This window comes from Meleagris gallopavo, chromosome 2 (genome assembly GCF_000146605.3).
Source record: "Meleagris gallopavo isolate NT-WF06-2002-E0010 breed Aviagen turkey brand Nicholas breeding stock chromosome 2, Turkey_5.1, whole genome shotgun sequence".
Classification (NCBI taxonomy): domain Eukaryota; kingdom Metazoa; phylum Chordata; class Aves; order Galliformes; family Phasianidae; genus Meleagris; species Meleagris gallopavo.
The window spans coordinates 88,881,416-88,899,381 of record NC_015012.2 but is presented as its reverse complement, the minus strand read 5'-3'; the positions used below and the strand labels follow the sequence as shown (position 1 = coordinate 88,899,381).

General features: G+C 34.7%; 1 long non-coding RNA gene across 1 annotated transcript in view; it reads right to left on the bottom strand.

The window, feature by feature from the left end:
• The window catches only part of LOC104909951, a 33,141-nt gene extending 15,759 nt beyond the window's left edge, over positions 1 to 17,382 (bottom strand). Inside the window, exons 1-3 of the long non-coding RNA XR_792703.1 lie at positions 17,214 to 17,382; positions 15,217 to 15,259; positions 4,816 to 5,031 (exon numbers count right to left, since the gene is read on the bottom strand). This is a non-coding gene — a long non-coding RNA (uncharacterized LOC104909951). The remainder of the gene's footprint in view (positions 1 to 4,815; positions 5,032 to 15,216; positions 15,260 to 17,213) is intronic.
• Between the last annotated feature and the right edge of the window lie 584 nt (positions 17,383 to 17,966).

Here is a 17,966-nt window from a genome sequence, read left to right as displayed (position 1 = left end):
ATGCTCTCCACCTACTCATAATTCTTTCTATTTAGCAGAACTCATGCTGATTAAAAGGAAAGAAGAGTTCAAAGACAGGTTTCTCTGTTACTGCCTTACTGCATATTAATTTGTGTCTCTCCCTTTTGCACGTTGCCTGTAGAGAGCAATGTAAAACCACTATAAATGTTTTCACTGGAGAGCTGCCATTGTTCTAATGTACAAAAGCCAGTGATTTCTGACTTCTGCTGTTAATTGTATATAGAAATAATATATTCATTCAGAGCTTCCCATTTTAATTCAGCCTACCTGATCTCTGGCTTTTAATGATGTATTGCATGCCTGTACATCCCTGAATCCTCGACAATTAATCACCGATATTCAGTCTCCCAAAGTAGCCAGACACAGTTAGACAAGAAAGAATCAGATCTGATGGGTGGTGGAAGTTTCTTTTCAGGGCCTATATATTTTTTCACACCATAAACCCTATTTCATTGATGCAAAAATATTTTAATAGAACTACTGTTACCCAGCCTCTCCTCCCATCCTTCCAGTACTTCCAGTATATCAAAATGAGGGTCATCAATGGGCAAAAATGCTCTGTGAAGTTTAAAGTCTGTCAAGCCTTTTAGGCAAATTCTCTCCAAGACTGCAGGTAAGAAACGACAAACTTAGCACCTAACTGGCTGATGTTTAAAGCTGACTGCTTTTGATTATGAAGCAATGAGCCTTTCATTTTGAAGTTCATTTTGTGTTTCATAAGTACCTCTTCACTGAAATTATGCTGTTGAACAGATTTGAATTTGATTAGTTTAATGCTACGGTTTTATTATTTGTAGTGAATACAGGCCTCTCTTATGGTGTTACTGAATGGTTAGGAATATTTCAGGATGGTGACAGAGTTACTTTTATTTCTCGTGTTATTACTTTACTTTTTTCTTAATCCAATAACAATATATTTGAATAAGGCTGCCTGTGTTTCTGCTAGACTTGTGCAATTGCTCCATATGCACTCAGACTGCACTTCCTCTCTGGTCTAGAGGGAAGAATAAGATGAAAGCATTTCCGCCTACTGAAGGACAAAATGCTGCATCCTCAGTGTGTAAACTGATCTCAAAGCCAGAAGGAAAGCCATGTGAAAGCAGTTGATGGAAAACTCCTGAATTAAACCTACAGACTTTATTCTCAACAGCTAGTGCTGTGGAAGAGCACAGCCACCACAGGCACATGCATAAAACACTGAATTGCTCTTTCAATGTCATATAACTTCACAAATACAATTCAAATGTCCTGGGAAGCTCAACACACTTATCTCCTGATAACCTTTTAGTAATATGTCCTTTTACATAATTATGTTACTTCTGGTGATGTGCAGTGTGGACCTCAGTGATAAAAACCTGTTTCATGTTAGAAGAACAAAACTTCTTGTTTGGTCATCCTCGACACAGTAAAGGAGAATGTATTTAACCTCATTCTAATGTCGAGTGGAGTCAGGTAGACAGCTCAAGGAATATTAAAAGTTATATTCAACTTTGAGAGGAAGGAGAATTCAAGGCACAGCCTACAGGCTAAATTAAATCCTAACTAAGCATTTATTAACGCTGTATCAGTGTTACAAGGAGAGATCACCCACCTGATTTTACATGCTATGGAGTGATTACAAAGGTAGCTTCAGAACTCACTGGTAAGATCTGCTGTTAAACAGCAATTTGATATATTTATTATTAATATGGTCCACCGTGTCTTAAATCTATTAGCTTCAAGCTGAATATTCTCCACATTTCATTCTGTCTACTTTCAGAAAAATGCATGCAGTTATCCAATTCATCCTCTTATTTGCTTACCTTTTTCCATACATCATAACTATACTGCATGAGAAGAGCAACATATCCAGTTATTAAGGATGCTGTTAGAAAAATAAACTAGGCTCCCTTTAACTACACTTCAAGCTATTAGTGAAATATTAATGTAATACATGTATCTTCAGTATTTCTCTGACTATTATTAAAATCAGCTGTCTGTCTCACAGTCTGTAATACTAATTTCCACAATATCTATACAAAGATGCAAGGGGCTCAAGAGGTATTTTGCATGAGGATATTGTGATCTTTGTGTCACGGTGATGATACCTGTTTTTTGACATCCTGAAGTTGAGGCTAGCGAAAGCTGTAGGTTACTGAGCACTTCTGAAAACAAAGATAGGTCTTCAATGCTGAAAGGGAGATGGGAGTTTTTAATCTATAAAAATTTGTTGAGGGCCATCAATAGGATTCACTTCTCATTAAAAAAAAAACATTTATTTAATAAACAGCTCCAGAACAAAATTACCAAAGGAAAAAAGTGGCAAAGTTCATAGAAGTTAAAATAAAAGTTCTAGGAAATTCCATAGGCCAATTTTCATTAATTGAATGCTGAGAGTGGGAAGCCTGAAGTGAAGGTCTTTAACAATACCTTCTATCACAGTAAAGCTATTGTGCATGAAGCTGTAATCTTCTACACTTCTTGCTCCAGTGGGCACTGGGCATAGAACAGGCTTACCCCAAACTCTAACTCAGGATCAAGGACAAGCATGTATGTCAGACGTTGTGTACACATTAAAGAAATACAGTTAATATGATATATATAATCTGCAGCTTATAATGTAATTATCTCCCATATCTGAAATTTAAAAATTCTTCTCCTTATAAGTTTAACTATAAAAATTGAGATCAATTTATCCCCAGTTCAGTTATCCAAAAACCAGTCACTTAATCTAAGATAGCCATCTGGTCTCCTTTTCTAAACAGTGGTGTGCATTTTATTACATTTGTTTTTGACACATCTTTAAAGATGGGCTAAATCATCTTTTATACCTGACTGGCTTTCCCGCACTGAATATAAAGGAAATCTCAAGGAGAAATTTAGATACAATGCACAACTCAGAAGCAGCTGGTTTGAAAAATCCACTCTAAGACTTTTGTGTTGTTGCAGTTTACTATATTTTTTAATATAATACATACTGTTTTAAGGAAAATGCATTTAAAATGACAAGGAAAATAAAAAAAATTATGTCCCAAGGAAACAATGCTAATTTTTCTTTCTTTTTTTTTCCTATTACATTTTATTATGTATAGTAGTGTTTATCAACAATTCCTCATGATGACTGAATATTGTACAAAAATCCATCTCTGGATTGGTAAAAAAAGGTTTGTATGATTGAGTTTTTGCATCAATTCCTGTAACAAAGTATAAATTTTCATGGATTTTTTTTGGTATCAATAATTACTATACACATAATCATAATCCAACCATCAAAAGGTGAAATCCCAATGAAAATACAGAAAGAAATATCTACATTTATGAATCCACTTTACAAAAGTCAAGAGTCACTATTCCTTGCTTCTGGTCACATTAATATTGAACAAAATAGAAACAACGCAAAAGACAGGAATGAAAACACACCTGGCAATGTGAAAATTATAAGTAAGTTACAAGGTATGAGTAAAGTTACAAAGGCTAGACCAAATTTTGAACTAAGTGTGAAAATTGGAGCAAAAAATAAGAGAATAGAAGAACAACAAAAAAAAAGACATAATTCTTCATTTACACCTGACTCATACCATGTGTCTGAAAAATGAATGTAACATTGGGAATGATGCTCATAATTACAAAATGAGTTTTGATTGAATAAAAAATATTTGAAATAAGTCATGTTCATCTGCAGACATTTTAGGGTCAAGAAGTCCTTAGAAATTGTGAAAACCTTCCAGGCCTTTTATTTACTCAGCTCCTCAATATCTACTTTACTCTGCATAACAAACAGAACCAGGCACACTGCTCACTGCACAGGCCTATGGTGTCCCTGCAAGAAAATACCTCACTGAGGTTGTTACAAGGAGGAATGTGGAAATGTGTTCACACCTTGTCTGAAAAATGTGCTTAAGTGGTTTAAAAAGGCTATAAAATGGAAAACAACATGGCATAATGGAAAGCGGAGTAGATGAAATTGAGAATGTCAGAAAATATGAAGAAAGAAATGGAGGCAGATGAACCTTGATGTTTTATAAACTCACCAATTAAAATAAAATTAACTGTGTTAATAATAAGTATTAAAGATGGAAATGTTAGATGCATTTTTTAAGAAAAGTTATATTAGGTTCTTTGGATATGTACATGAGGACATGAGACCCCTTCCTCTATTTTTCCACAGAAGACCTAACTTTCAGGATATGAGGCTGAAACAAATGTTTTTATCTGTCTTCAACTTTAGTATTATGGTGTAAGATTATTTGCTTTCCTACAGGTTTTCACTGTTCATCATTTGTAGTAAAAATGATACAGTAACTGAAGTACTGAAAGTTAACTTATAAGCACTGAAAATGCATGTTCAAAACAGTTCATGAAGTTACCAAAATTTTTCAAGATAAACAAATGGAGAACAGAACAAACAAAAAAACCCTAACATCCCATAATCAGCAAAATATTTTTAACGTTACCATTTGAGTGAGTGAAGCTACACCAAGAGAGGATTTCTCAGAATACTTGGCATTTTTAAAAGCTTCTTCTGTATTCACCATATCATATAAATATATTTTGATTATTTTTGATTATTTTTATCTTATTTCTGTGAGAAAGATGATTAAACATTGACTTTCTTTACCACAGAAAGACAGCACATATGACAGATATCATATGCATCATATGCTTCTGTACATGAGCTCTCTTCCAATAGCACACCTTAGATGAACAAGTTTAAAATAATCCTCTTTTATTTCAAACGGAATTACCTCAGTTTCAAGTTAAACTATCTCACTTCTAATATAGTCTAAAGACAAATAGAGAAATACCACAGCTCACCTGATAGGCTGGAAGATTGCTGCGAGTCTAAGTGCCAACAAATGCTGGAGAGGGTGCTAAAGGGGGTTCATAATTCACAGTGCTGGGCTTTGGGAGACTCCCAGTCCAAGGCTCAGTGTTTCAGATCCCACTGATTTATTTCAAATGATGCTGATCACATTCAGTCCCTTGAGTACCATTCAAAAGGTACAGTACTTCCCTAAGAGCTCCAAAATTCTGAAAATAAACACTAAGTTAGTCACATACGCAGTGAAGAACAAAGAATTTATCATATTAATATTAAACTACTTATGTAGATTCATACAACATCTTTGTAATAAGAGGTTAGTCTGGATGATGGACAGCTCTAGAAAGACATGGCCTCACAAATTCTGCAAGCTATGAGATGGATTTTTTATACGGTCCCACACCACATCTTCATCTCTAAATTAGAGACATATAGGTTTGAAGGGTGGACTATTTGGTGGATAAGAAATTGGTTGGAGGGTCGCAGTGAGAGGGATGTGGTCAATGGCTCTATGCCCAGATAGAGGCCAGTAACAAGTGGTATCCCTCTTGGGTTCATCTTGGGACCAGTACTCTTTAACACCTTCATCAGTTACATAGACGATGGGATTGAACGCATCATCAGTCACCCTGATGACACTGAGTTGAGTGGCACAATTGATAGGACAGAAGGAAAGGATGCCAACCAAAGAGAACTGAACAAACCTGAAAAGTAGGCCCATGTGAGCCAAGTGATGTTCAACAAGGCCAAATGCAAGGTGCTGCACTTGGGTTGAGGAAATCCCAGATGTGTATGGGATTCCCAGATATGGGAAAGGACTTGGGGGGGGGTTCTGATAGATGAAAAACATAACATGAGATGGCAGTATGTACTTGCGGCCTGGAAGGCCAACAATATCTTGATCTGCATCAAAAGAGTGGTGACCAACAGGGAGAGGGAGGTGACTGTCCCCTGGTCCTCTGCCCTTGTGAGGTCCCATTTGGAGTACTGTGTTCAGGTCGGGAGCTCCCAGCACAAGAAAGATGCAGAACTGCTGGTCTGCATGTTGGTCTGCTGTTGGTCAAGAGGAGGGCCACTAGTATTATCAGAAGGCTGGAGAACTTCTTCCATGAAGATAGGTTGAGGGAACTGGGTTTGTTCAGCCTGGAAAAGAAAAGGCTCTGGGGAGGCATCATTGTGGCCTTCCAGTATTTAGAGGGAGCTTATAAACAGGAGCGAAATAAATTTTTTAAATAGGTAGAGAGTGATAGGACAAAGGGAAATGGTTATAAACCAAAGCTGGGAAGATTTAGATTAGATGTTGGGGAAACTTTTTCATAGAGAGGGTGGTGAGGTGTTAGAACAGGCTGCCCAGAGGTTGTGGATGCCCCATCCCTGGAGATGTTTAAGGCCACACTGGATAGAGCCCCGGTCAACCTGATATAGGGGGTGTGGCAAGGGAGTTGGAACTAGGTGATCACTGAGGTTCCTTTCAACCCAAGCCATTCTGTGTGATTCTGTGATAAAGCAATAACAGACATTAACTTGCTATACAGTTCTGACATATTTCCAGTGTCCTGAAAGAATCATAAATAGAATGGAAGAGTGTGTGATCATCTCCTTAGGGTGACTAAATTAATAAATGTGCAATAGGAAAAAAATAGAGCAAAAATGAGGACAAAGAATAAAATAAATGCTGGCATTAGTTTTCAATGTATGTGATGTTATTGTATGGAAATAGTATGGTATCATTCCATCTCACGTTTCTCATATAGCTTCTTTTTACAACACAACAAATTTGTGAAATGCTACCTTCAGTATTTTTTCTCCACGTTAACACCAACACTGTCTTTATGCAGCTATTGCAGAGCGCTAATCATATTAATCTTGAGTAAACTAATTAGGGGAGAATTGAGGTCTATAAGAAAGTCTTGGTTTGTGTTTAATTTCTTAATAATATTAACATACTCAGATCTATGAGAAACCAGCTAAAACCGGTTCCCAATAAAATCAGTGGATCAAGAGATAATTTGAATATTTAGGTGGAATAAGGTTGTATTTTTCAGATACATTAGTCTCTTCAACCACCCAATGCAGAAAATAAGGTAATGTAAAGATTGTTAGGTACTCTGATTTCTTTTCTGCAAGCAAAGATCACACCACACCACCTAGGTGCCTATAATGGCCAAAACTAGGTACTTGAAGCTAGTTGATGATTCTGCCTCATAGCTCCCTAGTTACCACACTAAAGTTACCTCTCATAAGAAGAAAATGAATTCCAATCAGTGGGTTTGGGTAACAGAGTTATTTTAGTACATCTTGTAGGAAATTGACAAAGCCGAGTTGACAAAAGGTAACTTTTTGGAAGTCTCATGATTTTCCCCCAAATGAACAGATTTTCATAAAGGCTACAAAAGCAATTTTTGGGACACTCTATTCCCTACCAAAATTAAATTCATCTTACTAATTGCAGGAACACACAACTTGGAAATTGTGTAAAACCTTCAATTAACTTTTCTACAATAGCAGGTATTAAGTAGGTAAAATTATCAGGTCAGCAAAATAAATAAAGTAAGCCAAGCACACTGAAATCTTGTAAATATGAACTAAGGGACAGCAAAATCTTCCCTTTTTTTTTTTCATATACATTTGGTGTACATTTTGTATACGTTTGGTGTAGTTTTTATCATGGATTAGGTCTTCTTTTTTTTTCCCTGCTTGATTTTGTGTGTAAGAAAGCTCACTGAAAGAACAGGTATTTACTATTTCTTCTATCCTCATTATTCAACATGCTGTTCCCTTCTTTATGTGCTTTACTTTATTCCAGTCCTTCATCCTGAGTCAAATGGATGCATGACAGATTAAAGTTGTAAATTTTGGAATCTCTGTATAATCAGGGAGAGCTGTGAATGAGAAAGTCATCTAAATGAGTCTTTATGAAGAACCTGGTATGAAAATGATGGCACATTTAAATATATAAATATATTTTGTAAATCATTAATTATATTCCTACAGTTTTGCGGTTTTTGTTGTTGTTGTTGACTCTGCATTACAAAGTAAGGTCTGCTACCTTGATCAAGCTAGTTAAGAAAACTTTCAAAATAGACAAAAATATCTAATTAGTTCAAAATTATCCATAAAGCGGTCTAAAATAGAACTGCTACTATTTGTAGAATTGCCTGCACTATAAAGTTTAATAATTTTAACGGTCCATTCCTGTTGTGTTCAATGCTATATAGTGAAGGCATTGGATATTATCTGGAGACTCAATTCCTTGTCGGTTTTATGATACATATCTCTTGTTCATCAACATCAGTAACTTACCATGGCAAGAGGTAATGCAGATTATAGCAAAGCACAGCTATAATGGACAAGAGAGGATAGTAACAAGTTTGTTCAATTTGAGTCTGGCATGTTTATATGCGTACAGCATGCACACACTAGATTAGTTGTTTCATTCCATTGCCTAGAAAAACTGAGTGGGATTCCAGTGATGATGGTGGTATTTCTCCACCACAGATTAGAGAGTTCAGATCTCTATGTCAGTTCAGAATACATCCCGTGTTTCATTTCCTGGTGCATCTTCTACCCTCATTTGCTGTTTTGCCAATTACATTTTATTATCTCTGACCTGCTGAGTGACTTAAACCAAATCATTCAGGTTCACTTTTTATCTAACTCCCCATTATCAAGGCAGAGGTTGAAATGCTTGCTTTCTTCAGCAAGTATTTTGAATTCTTCCCAGCGGTTTCTTTCAGTTCTGTAGGTGCTATTCAATCTCTATAAGAGCTATACAGTATTGTTGGTGTTACAATCATAGATAGCCACATTCCTTTCTTTCGCATGAGCGCCAGAGTCCCTTAAGAACATGGTCCACAGGGCTCTATAATCCAGTGCAGAGTCTGTTTTGGCTTATGTCTGCAAAGAAGCTTGGCAACACAACAATTAAAGACCGTGTAATGAAAAGCCTTGTGCCTCCTTCAGAAAGTTATTTGTCAGTTCTTACCCTATGAAAATATAGTGGTAGCTGCCATAAATAGACAAGCTTAGTTTCAAATTTGAGATCTGGAATCAATGACAATCTCATGTAAATATCTTTAAGTATTTTTCTTGAGCATGATAAAAGTAGTGCTAGTGCAAAAAAAGTTCATCTTGCTGATGGTATTGTAACACTTCATTCTTCCTGTGCAGCATTTTTAGCCTGGACTATATAGAGAGGGCTCCTCTAAAGCTGCATCTACCTGCATGGGAGTGAAAGGGCATTTGGGACAAATGTCTCTGACAGAGAACTGCAAACACCATTTCACAGTGGTAGCTAGAATTACAAGCAGAAAAACAAAATGGGCAAAGGTCTACTTTGCCGCAAAGGCTTCTCAGCACTGTGAAAAGATGCAATATCTTGAATTGCTCTTCCTGAGACAAGGCTATTTCACACCACCTGCTAAATAAGGCAGTGGTTGGAATAACATGATTCAGTCTTTAAAAGATATCTTTTCTGTTTGAAAATAATTAAATGATAAAAAATTTACTGCAGATCATATTAAGAAGTTCATATTGCACTTCTTGGTATCAGCATGGATTTTTAGTGAATGAAACCTCAATAATATCAGCAGGATCAAATTCTCTGTCATAAAGCTATTTTGCTTAACTGGAGTCTATCCTAATAGAGCATTCTTCTCAGTTGTTTGTATTTCTGCATCATGAAATCTAATATATATATATTAAGAACTTGCATAACATTCAAAATACCATATAGAACAAAGGAAAAAAAAAAAGCCAACTGGTTTAAATGCTGTGATGACATTAAACTGAAGTCATATTAACAGAAAATAGTGACATTTCATTTGAATGAGATTGTCCTTAATTATCTTTTCAGCTCTATTCTGAGAAGAATATATATAACAGGTCTGTTATAAGTTCAAGAAGAAATAATTACTAGCTAAGCAATGAATATGGAATAATGAGTGAATACAGAAAATCATACAACGTCTTTGGTTGGCAAAGTTGCAACAAATGCAAAAAAAAAAACCCAAAACAACAAAAACCCAAAAGATGCAAATTATGTTGAATTTTGTTCTATTTCTCTGCAAAAGGAAAGAAAAGAAACCTAGAATGGCATTAACAAGCAGCTCAGCAGTTCATCGCTTGCAAGCTCTGACTTGGTGGTAGCATTGTGGAGGTCCTGTAATGTACGACTGTATTGCAAAGGTACTAAGTGAGTTAAGTTATGTCATCCAGCTAATGCATCCAGTACAACAAGAACAGTGCTAGACACGATATAAGCAGGTATTCTCACACATTATAATAACACTATATGAAACATTTAATAAGAAGAAACTATAGCAACTAAATTGAATATGTACGGAAGCAATAAGGAGAAACAAAAAGCATCTTCAAAATTAATTCTACTCTTATTAGACCACTGAAGCATTTTCATTATCCTATTTTCACATTCATATAGATGTTGCTAGAAGATATCAGAAAGTTTTCACTATTTCTATATGGTATCTTGAAAACTTCATTGGGAACACACAAGATTTACAGAATCAACTATACAACCCATTTCTTTCTTTTTTCCTTTCGATCTATGAATATGTCCTATATTGATATAGCACTGGTGTGATCTTCCTCCTACAAAACTTTTTTCTGATGTATAAGCCTGTAGCTTGAAAAATGCTTTCTCAAGAAATCTTGTTATTCTATGATAAAATATCTTAAATTTCTAAGATAAATCAATTGCTTTAGAAAAGAAAGCATTTATATATTTCAGTGAGTATTAAAGAGAGCTTCTGACTATGTTTTATATAAGCAAAAAACTCAACAAAACAAAAACAACCAACCAAAAACCTGTGGAAACAAACAAACCTTGAAAGCGATTCACTTTTAGCAGAAATTAAGAAATCAACTTTTATTACGCAAAAGTTACTGGAGATTGCTACCAAATGAGAATGAAAACTTTATTCCAGATTTGCATTATTGAGATTCATACTAATTTTAAAATGTTCTACTGAGTTATAGAATAAATGGCTTAATCAACCAGAGACGATGAAATCTCAGAAAATGTTTCTTGTATTTGTACTGGGAACCAAAGTTCAACTCTAGATTCCATTGCTTTTGAAAAAATATACTGCATACAGCAAGTCTTCACTTCTTGAGCGAAACTCATCATTTGTCTCACAACCACATAGATCAGAAAATCTATTGGGGGAATCATTTCCTTAATGTCTCCAAATGAATGTTAGCATCTTATCTACAGAAACAAAACCAACTTGGAAAAAATTTAAAAAGGCTTAATGGTTTTAAAGGGCATTCAGTCAGGTCTCAATGAGCAATACTAATGACTGGAAAAATGTAATTAGCTAACAACGGAGTGGCAGATGTTGATTGCCTTTGAAACAGTAATTAGTCTGAGAAAGTTACCTGTGTACCTTTAATAACTTCATAGGACAATACAGTAAGATGGGTAACATGAGATATCCTTTTTTTAACTGGGAGTTAATTAGAACTAGGATTCTAATATCTGCATGGAGGTCACAAAATGCATCCATATTTTTAGTAGAACAGAAAACTTCAGAATACAGTAGGCTTATTTTTCTTTTCAGAATTCAAATATTGCTCTGTTTTTGCTGTGATTATTAGTTTAGGTTTCTTTTGTACTTTGGTTAGTATACTGACAACAGAAGATTACTTGAAATAGATATTAATATAGTCTTCATCCTTTAGATGCATCTTTAATTTTAGACAGGTGCTGTAATGTGGTAATAATTTTTTTCCTACTCGATAAAATGCATCTACAGATGTACTATGCCATTGTGAACCCTAAAAATACATTTGTTCTGGTATAGGGTTCTTTGTCATAGAAGATGGAGCTATTCTAAGGTAAGACCTGTATGATCTTTTCCCAAAACAGATTTCCCAAAATCTTCCATTCTCAGGTCATTAACTGAAGTTCAATAGGATTACAAAAATTCAGGTTATATTTTGGAAGTAAGTTTTTTTTTTTTTTCCCCACAAAAGAAAGGAAATGCACTGAAGAGGTGCAGAAAACAATGATGTCCAGTGTTGGTAACCTTATTTAGTCCTTCTGCAAGTCAATACAATACAATATGAAAAGCTTCTCAAGACTTCTCTTCCTAATTGGCCCATATTCTTCCTTCTCATGATATTCCCGTGGTAAAATGTCAAGTCTTTTTACACAGTGCACTCATGTATGTTCATTACACTAATTTTAACGGTAAGCTGGTTCCTTTAGTAAATTCCAGAAGCTCATCTCAGTCCTTGCTGCAAACAGGATCCCTAGTTGCAGGAAGACATAGACTCTTCAAACCTGCAGTTCCTGCTGACCAGATTTTTCCATCTATTCCTTTGGAGCTATCACTGCCACTGTGATTAGTTTTACTCATATACTTTCACTGACAGTGTGACTCAGTTTTGGACATCAGCACATGTTCAAGTATAATGGACTAGTTATTGCTGCACTGTAGACTGAATGAAGCACGTGCAGTATGGAATATGGCCACAACACCATTATTCTGAATGGAAGCTGAGGACCTCAGGGAGCTAGAATAATATTGTCTATACTCTCTGAGGTGAGGTCACATACGTTATGCTTAAAAAAGGTTATTCATAAAAAGTTTTACGATCTTTAAACAATGTAAGATGAGCTCATAGTAAAAAAATAACAGAACAGATCCATGGCGCAACTTCATTTTCTGATAAAGGTTGCTACTCTAGAATATCAAAGTTAGAATGGTTGGTTAGAATGGCTTTTGAATACATGCAACAAGTCCACAAGACAGAGTAGTCCAGGAGTGTGAATTTCCTGAAATGTAACTTTTCCAGGAGCCTGTTCCTTCTGGTGCATCTCTGTGGAATCAGCTCCAGCAAGTGACAATGCTCTTACTCACTCAGTGCTTTCTTCTGACTCTGCTTCTATATAGCCTTGAAAATTGTTTTCCCTCTCTGGCAAGTGAAGCTTGCCAGTATGACATAAGTGACAAATACTATCACTGTGGCATTCACTCCACTATCTGATCATCATTTCAGCACTGCAGACTGTCAATTGTATAATGAGACTCCAGAAATCAAGAGTTTTAAAACTGGCACATGGATTCTATTCAATACAATTTTTGCAATGTGCATGCCATGCACTTAAAATGCAAAGACCAACTTATTTAGGGCAATAAGTGTTGTTACCATCTATCATCTCTTGAAAGAATGGCATTTAAAAAAACTTGACAAGTCCATTTTAAAAATAAAACAATTACATGAATATTTAAAAGGAAAACAATTAAATGAATATTTACCTTGACTGCAAAGAAGTACAATTATGAACATTTTAGTATAATTTTGTAATAATTTTACAGTTTTAAGTACTGAGAATTGTAATGCATTCATTTATACAGATCAAACGGTACCATGGATGGGATCAACCTGTACAAAAAATACAGTTTTTTTTTAAAACATAGTTTTGATATTGAACGCTAATTTTTCTTCCTATTACATAAAAAACAATTTGCACTCTGAAAGCATATTGGTGGGTGATTAGTCTCTTTGAATTAACCGTATCATAAATAAACTTCTTTGTTTTCTGATGTCTGTAAGTTTTTAGGACTCAGAATTATGACTGACTTGGTGGAGCTCTTTATGTAAGACCCATAGATGACTTAATTAGAATAATCAGAATCCCTTCTTACTCTGTCACAAATTAACAAGAAGATGGACTTTTTATTAAAACAACATCATTGATTAGCTTCAAAACTTATCCCAAAATTGATGTGAAATATACCTTGCAGTTAGCACAGAACAGCATGTGCAGTTATGGATAATTTTTCACTCTAATTTCCTGGAATAGAACGAATATTTGCATAAGCAGCTGCTTTCACTGACTTATCTCCATTTTTTTTTCTTATTAATCTTGTACAAGAATACTTTACAATACATCATTTTACTCACATATTCTGCAATTTTTTCAATCTTCATAAATAATAGCTGTAAAAGTGGACTTTTGAGACAGTAGGGCTAAAGGAGAATGCCCTGGTATAAAACAGTCTGTACTGTAGTCCACCCCCAAGGAGCTTTCACTAGTTACCCTCACACAAAAACTTGGTGCACAAGTGTGAAATTCATTTTATGCATTTACCCCTGGATCTCAGTTACATCAGATACAGCAGCTGAGAGTTTTGCGTAATCACACATTTTAATAAGGCATATGAGCTTTTCCTGAAATACAGCAAACTCTGTGGCATATAATAATCTATTATTTGTTATATCAGTATGAAACTGCATTTATAATAGAAGAATGTGTTTTTCCTACCTATAGTTATAACATACAGTGACTGAAGCACATTTGTATAACTCTATGAAAGGTGGGTAGGTGAAAGCATTTTACTGTAGTGGCACACTCAAACTGAAGCAACTGTAGCATGCAGTCACATCACCTTGGCCTGTAAAGTGGCTGTACTACGTAAATCAAACTTGTCAAGGTCTTGAGGCAGCCCACTGGAGAGGAAAATCTATCTTGCTAGACAATGCAACCTGTGCTGATAAGTAACCATTGAATACACTTGATAGCTGAAAATGTTACATCAGCCAGACCCCAAACACAGAAAAAGATGCCAGGGTGATACACATGTTTGGTTTGTGTATTTAGTGAACAGCATCTGTTTTGTTTATTAACTCTTATCTAGCTTCACAATCATGTGAGAGTAAGAAAATGGGTGAAGTCAGCTTAGATGAATTCATATCCAAGCTGACTTTTTTTTGTGTTTCTAACACAATTTGTCTCAACAATTTGTCTAACATTTGTCCTCAACTGAAAATCTTACAAAAAATCTGAAGTTTGTGTGTGACAAGGTTATAATAGAAATAAACACTTTAATAATTAGATATTTGTATCAAAGAAATATAGCAAATTTTGCCTTGATTCATGTCCTTGCAGTGTAAGGCTATTATGGTATCTGCCATTCTAAAGTGTAACAAAGAAATAATTACTAAGCAAAAGAAGAAAAAAGAAAAAGAAGAAATCTACAGCTATTTCTGTAATGCAAAATATTCGGAGAAACAAGTAAACCAGTACTGCATTTTTCTACATCACGTGACTAATTTGTTACCAAAATCTAAATACATTTTTATAAATATGATTTCTTGTTTTTAGCAGGAACAGCTATACCAGGTTAATATTCACAATCAAAACACCTGAGTACAAGACTTTCATTTGACTGAAAGATATTTTACCTCACAGAAGCAAATGCTTTGATTACCATTATACCGTTGTGCTGCTAAGTGAGGAAACACTGCTGGAAACTATTATTTGTTGTAAAACTTGAGCTGAACATGTTTCCATGTGTTAGTACAGAGAAATGCACAGATAAAACATGAAATAGGAAAAAACCCTGAGATGTGGAAGAGCTTACCTGAGCACTTCTCAGCAGATCGGCTGCTTAGCTGTCCAGAGCCCTGAAACAGTGAGACAGAATAAACTCAATGTAACCATCACATAGCCTACTGCATTCACTTTAACACATCAGGTTCAAATGACAGAACATATGCTTCATAAACTATCCAAAAAGAGTTAGCATGCAACTCCAGCTGCAAGAGACTTTGTTCACAAACTACTTTATTCTCATCAAAAAAGTAAACCAATCACATTGACAAAAAGCCACTGTAAACAAAAAGACTATTTAAAGGATTAACAGTTTTGGTATCCCTACCATCAAGTCATCTGTTGTTTTTGTTTGTTTGTTTTGTTTTCATCAAAATTTAGGTTATATATTTGTTGTTAGCAAGAGTTGCATTACTATTATTGCTAATTTTAGTTCTGTTTATTACCTTGAGGGTTATATATTGCAGAATAATTTTGTTGTCACTAGTTAATGTTAATTAGATATTTTAATAGCCTATATACCTATTTGTTATCTTTTGGTAGGTTTACTTTTTTAACTATCAGTAACTTAATAACTGAGAATATTTAACATTACTGTTGCATACTCAAAATTACAGAGTTACTATTAGTGTTACCTGTTTAACGTTTAGTCATCCTTTGAGTCCTGCGACATATTTCCTTAATAATCATCAGCCATCAAGTCTGATAGTCTCAAAAGAAATATCAGCCCTCTAACTGCCTTCAAGGGCGGTGATATTTAGCACTGAAAATTACAAATAAAGTTTTTGAAGTTGAATACCAACAACTGGGCAGTGACACTGATGATTTGTTTATCAAGACAAATTGATATATACTACAAAAATGCAATCAACGCACTCTTCCGAGTGAAAACAAATATGTGAATCTATGCAATGCTTACATGTTGAATGGGATATTTAATGTGCGGGGAAACTCAAAGGTTGAAGAACTAGCATTTAGACAGTCTAACAGTGGTAAGTGGTAATCTTACCTCTTTAAACTCCATTACATTCTCACGAGAGACATGCTAATACAAACAAGTCAATCAGAGTTTGTGTTTAGCAAGATCAAGCTTAGAGGATAGTTTAAAATCCATTTATTGTTCTAAAGCATTTTTTTCCATTAACATGTTATACATTAGTGGATACTAACCATGATTCATGTAACAGTTTAGTTTGTTAACTTTTAAATTATTTAACAACCAGAAGTTATTAATACAACTTTTTAAAGTCTTACACAAAAAAATCTTAAAACAAGCTTGGGTTCATTTTTGTAATTTTTATATAAAAAACATTTTAGGCATCTCTTGAAAAAGAAATAAAGCAGGCATTTAAAGCTAGAAAACAAGTAATTCCAAATTTAGTTTGTTACAAAAGGTTTCAGCTTTATTGACAAATTATGGCAAACATATTTGACAAAATTATGGTTTCCTATTTAGAGAAGCTTACACATGGAACTTTATGTGATTTTTTTTTTTAACAAATACAGGTTAAAACACTGAACAAATTCAGTTAGCTACATACATACAGTAGCTGCTTGTTTTCAACCCCATTAAAACAGCATTTAAAATTAAATTTACAAACTTAATATCGAACATCTTAATCTAAACTAACATATATTAAAAAGACAGGTTAAAACATCTTATCTACAACTTGATTATTGTATGGCTCAAATAAAAAAAGAAAAAAAAAGGAATCATATTACAGTCTTTCAGCAACCCTAAACAAAAACTCAGCCTTAGCTAGTATGTAGAGAGACTCAAGATCTGTAACAGGTTCATGCTTTTAAAGTTACACACAGCAATGAATACAACCAACAGAACATTATCTTCGAATGGTTTATAGACAATGCTTGCCAAAGGTTTTTTCTTTCTGCTTTTTTTTTTTTTTTAAGTCCGTGTTATAAAATAATACTAATGCCAATGTCACTCCAATGTTATAGGAAATACAAGTAGTACATAGGATAATAATGATCAGTAATCCCTAGGATAGAAAAGAAATTGACTATTACTTGTCTTGTTGCTGTTTATGCGGAGACCACAGGCTATTAATTGTCTTTGAGATGAGGTCACAGCTGAGGAGGACCTTCAATATCTACCATAGGGGTGTTCCCTGTAAGCCCCTCGGGCTGACCTTGGAGGAGGTGCCTTTAGGCTGGAACGGGTTGTGGCCCATTCTTCTTGTGCTAAAAACAGAAAAGAAAAGACATGTTGTGTAAATATCTAAACCTGAAAGAACAGTCTTGTCACTGCTTGTGGCTGCAAAATTCTCAAGAGTTTTGTCTGAAAGATTTAAAAAAATAAGACGACAATTGCCATCCATTTCTTTATTCTTCAAAAAACAAAAACAAAGAAAAAAACAACAACAAAAAGCCCTACAGAAAATTTAACTTCTAACTTCTCAACACAGGCATTGTGGATGTCTCAGGATGAAAAAGCTCTTCTTTACTCTCAGCAGAGAACGAATATCTAGTGTGGTGGCAGTAAAGACAGCTCAGGAAAACGTCATTGCAGTAGTCTGCCAGCTCAAAATTTGAGTATGTAGCATAGAAGCTGAAGTATCCATGTGAAAGACATTTAATGCAACTGGTATGTTGATAAAATGAAGACTGAAATAATAAAAAATAACTGAAATTTTTACTTCCATTTGAGACTGTGAGAAAGAAGAAAACAGTGGAAGAAAATAATATGTAGGAAGGAAGCTACAACATTAAGAAAATGAGTTTTTGCACTACACTTTTTGCATTTCATTATCATTAGCATTT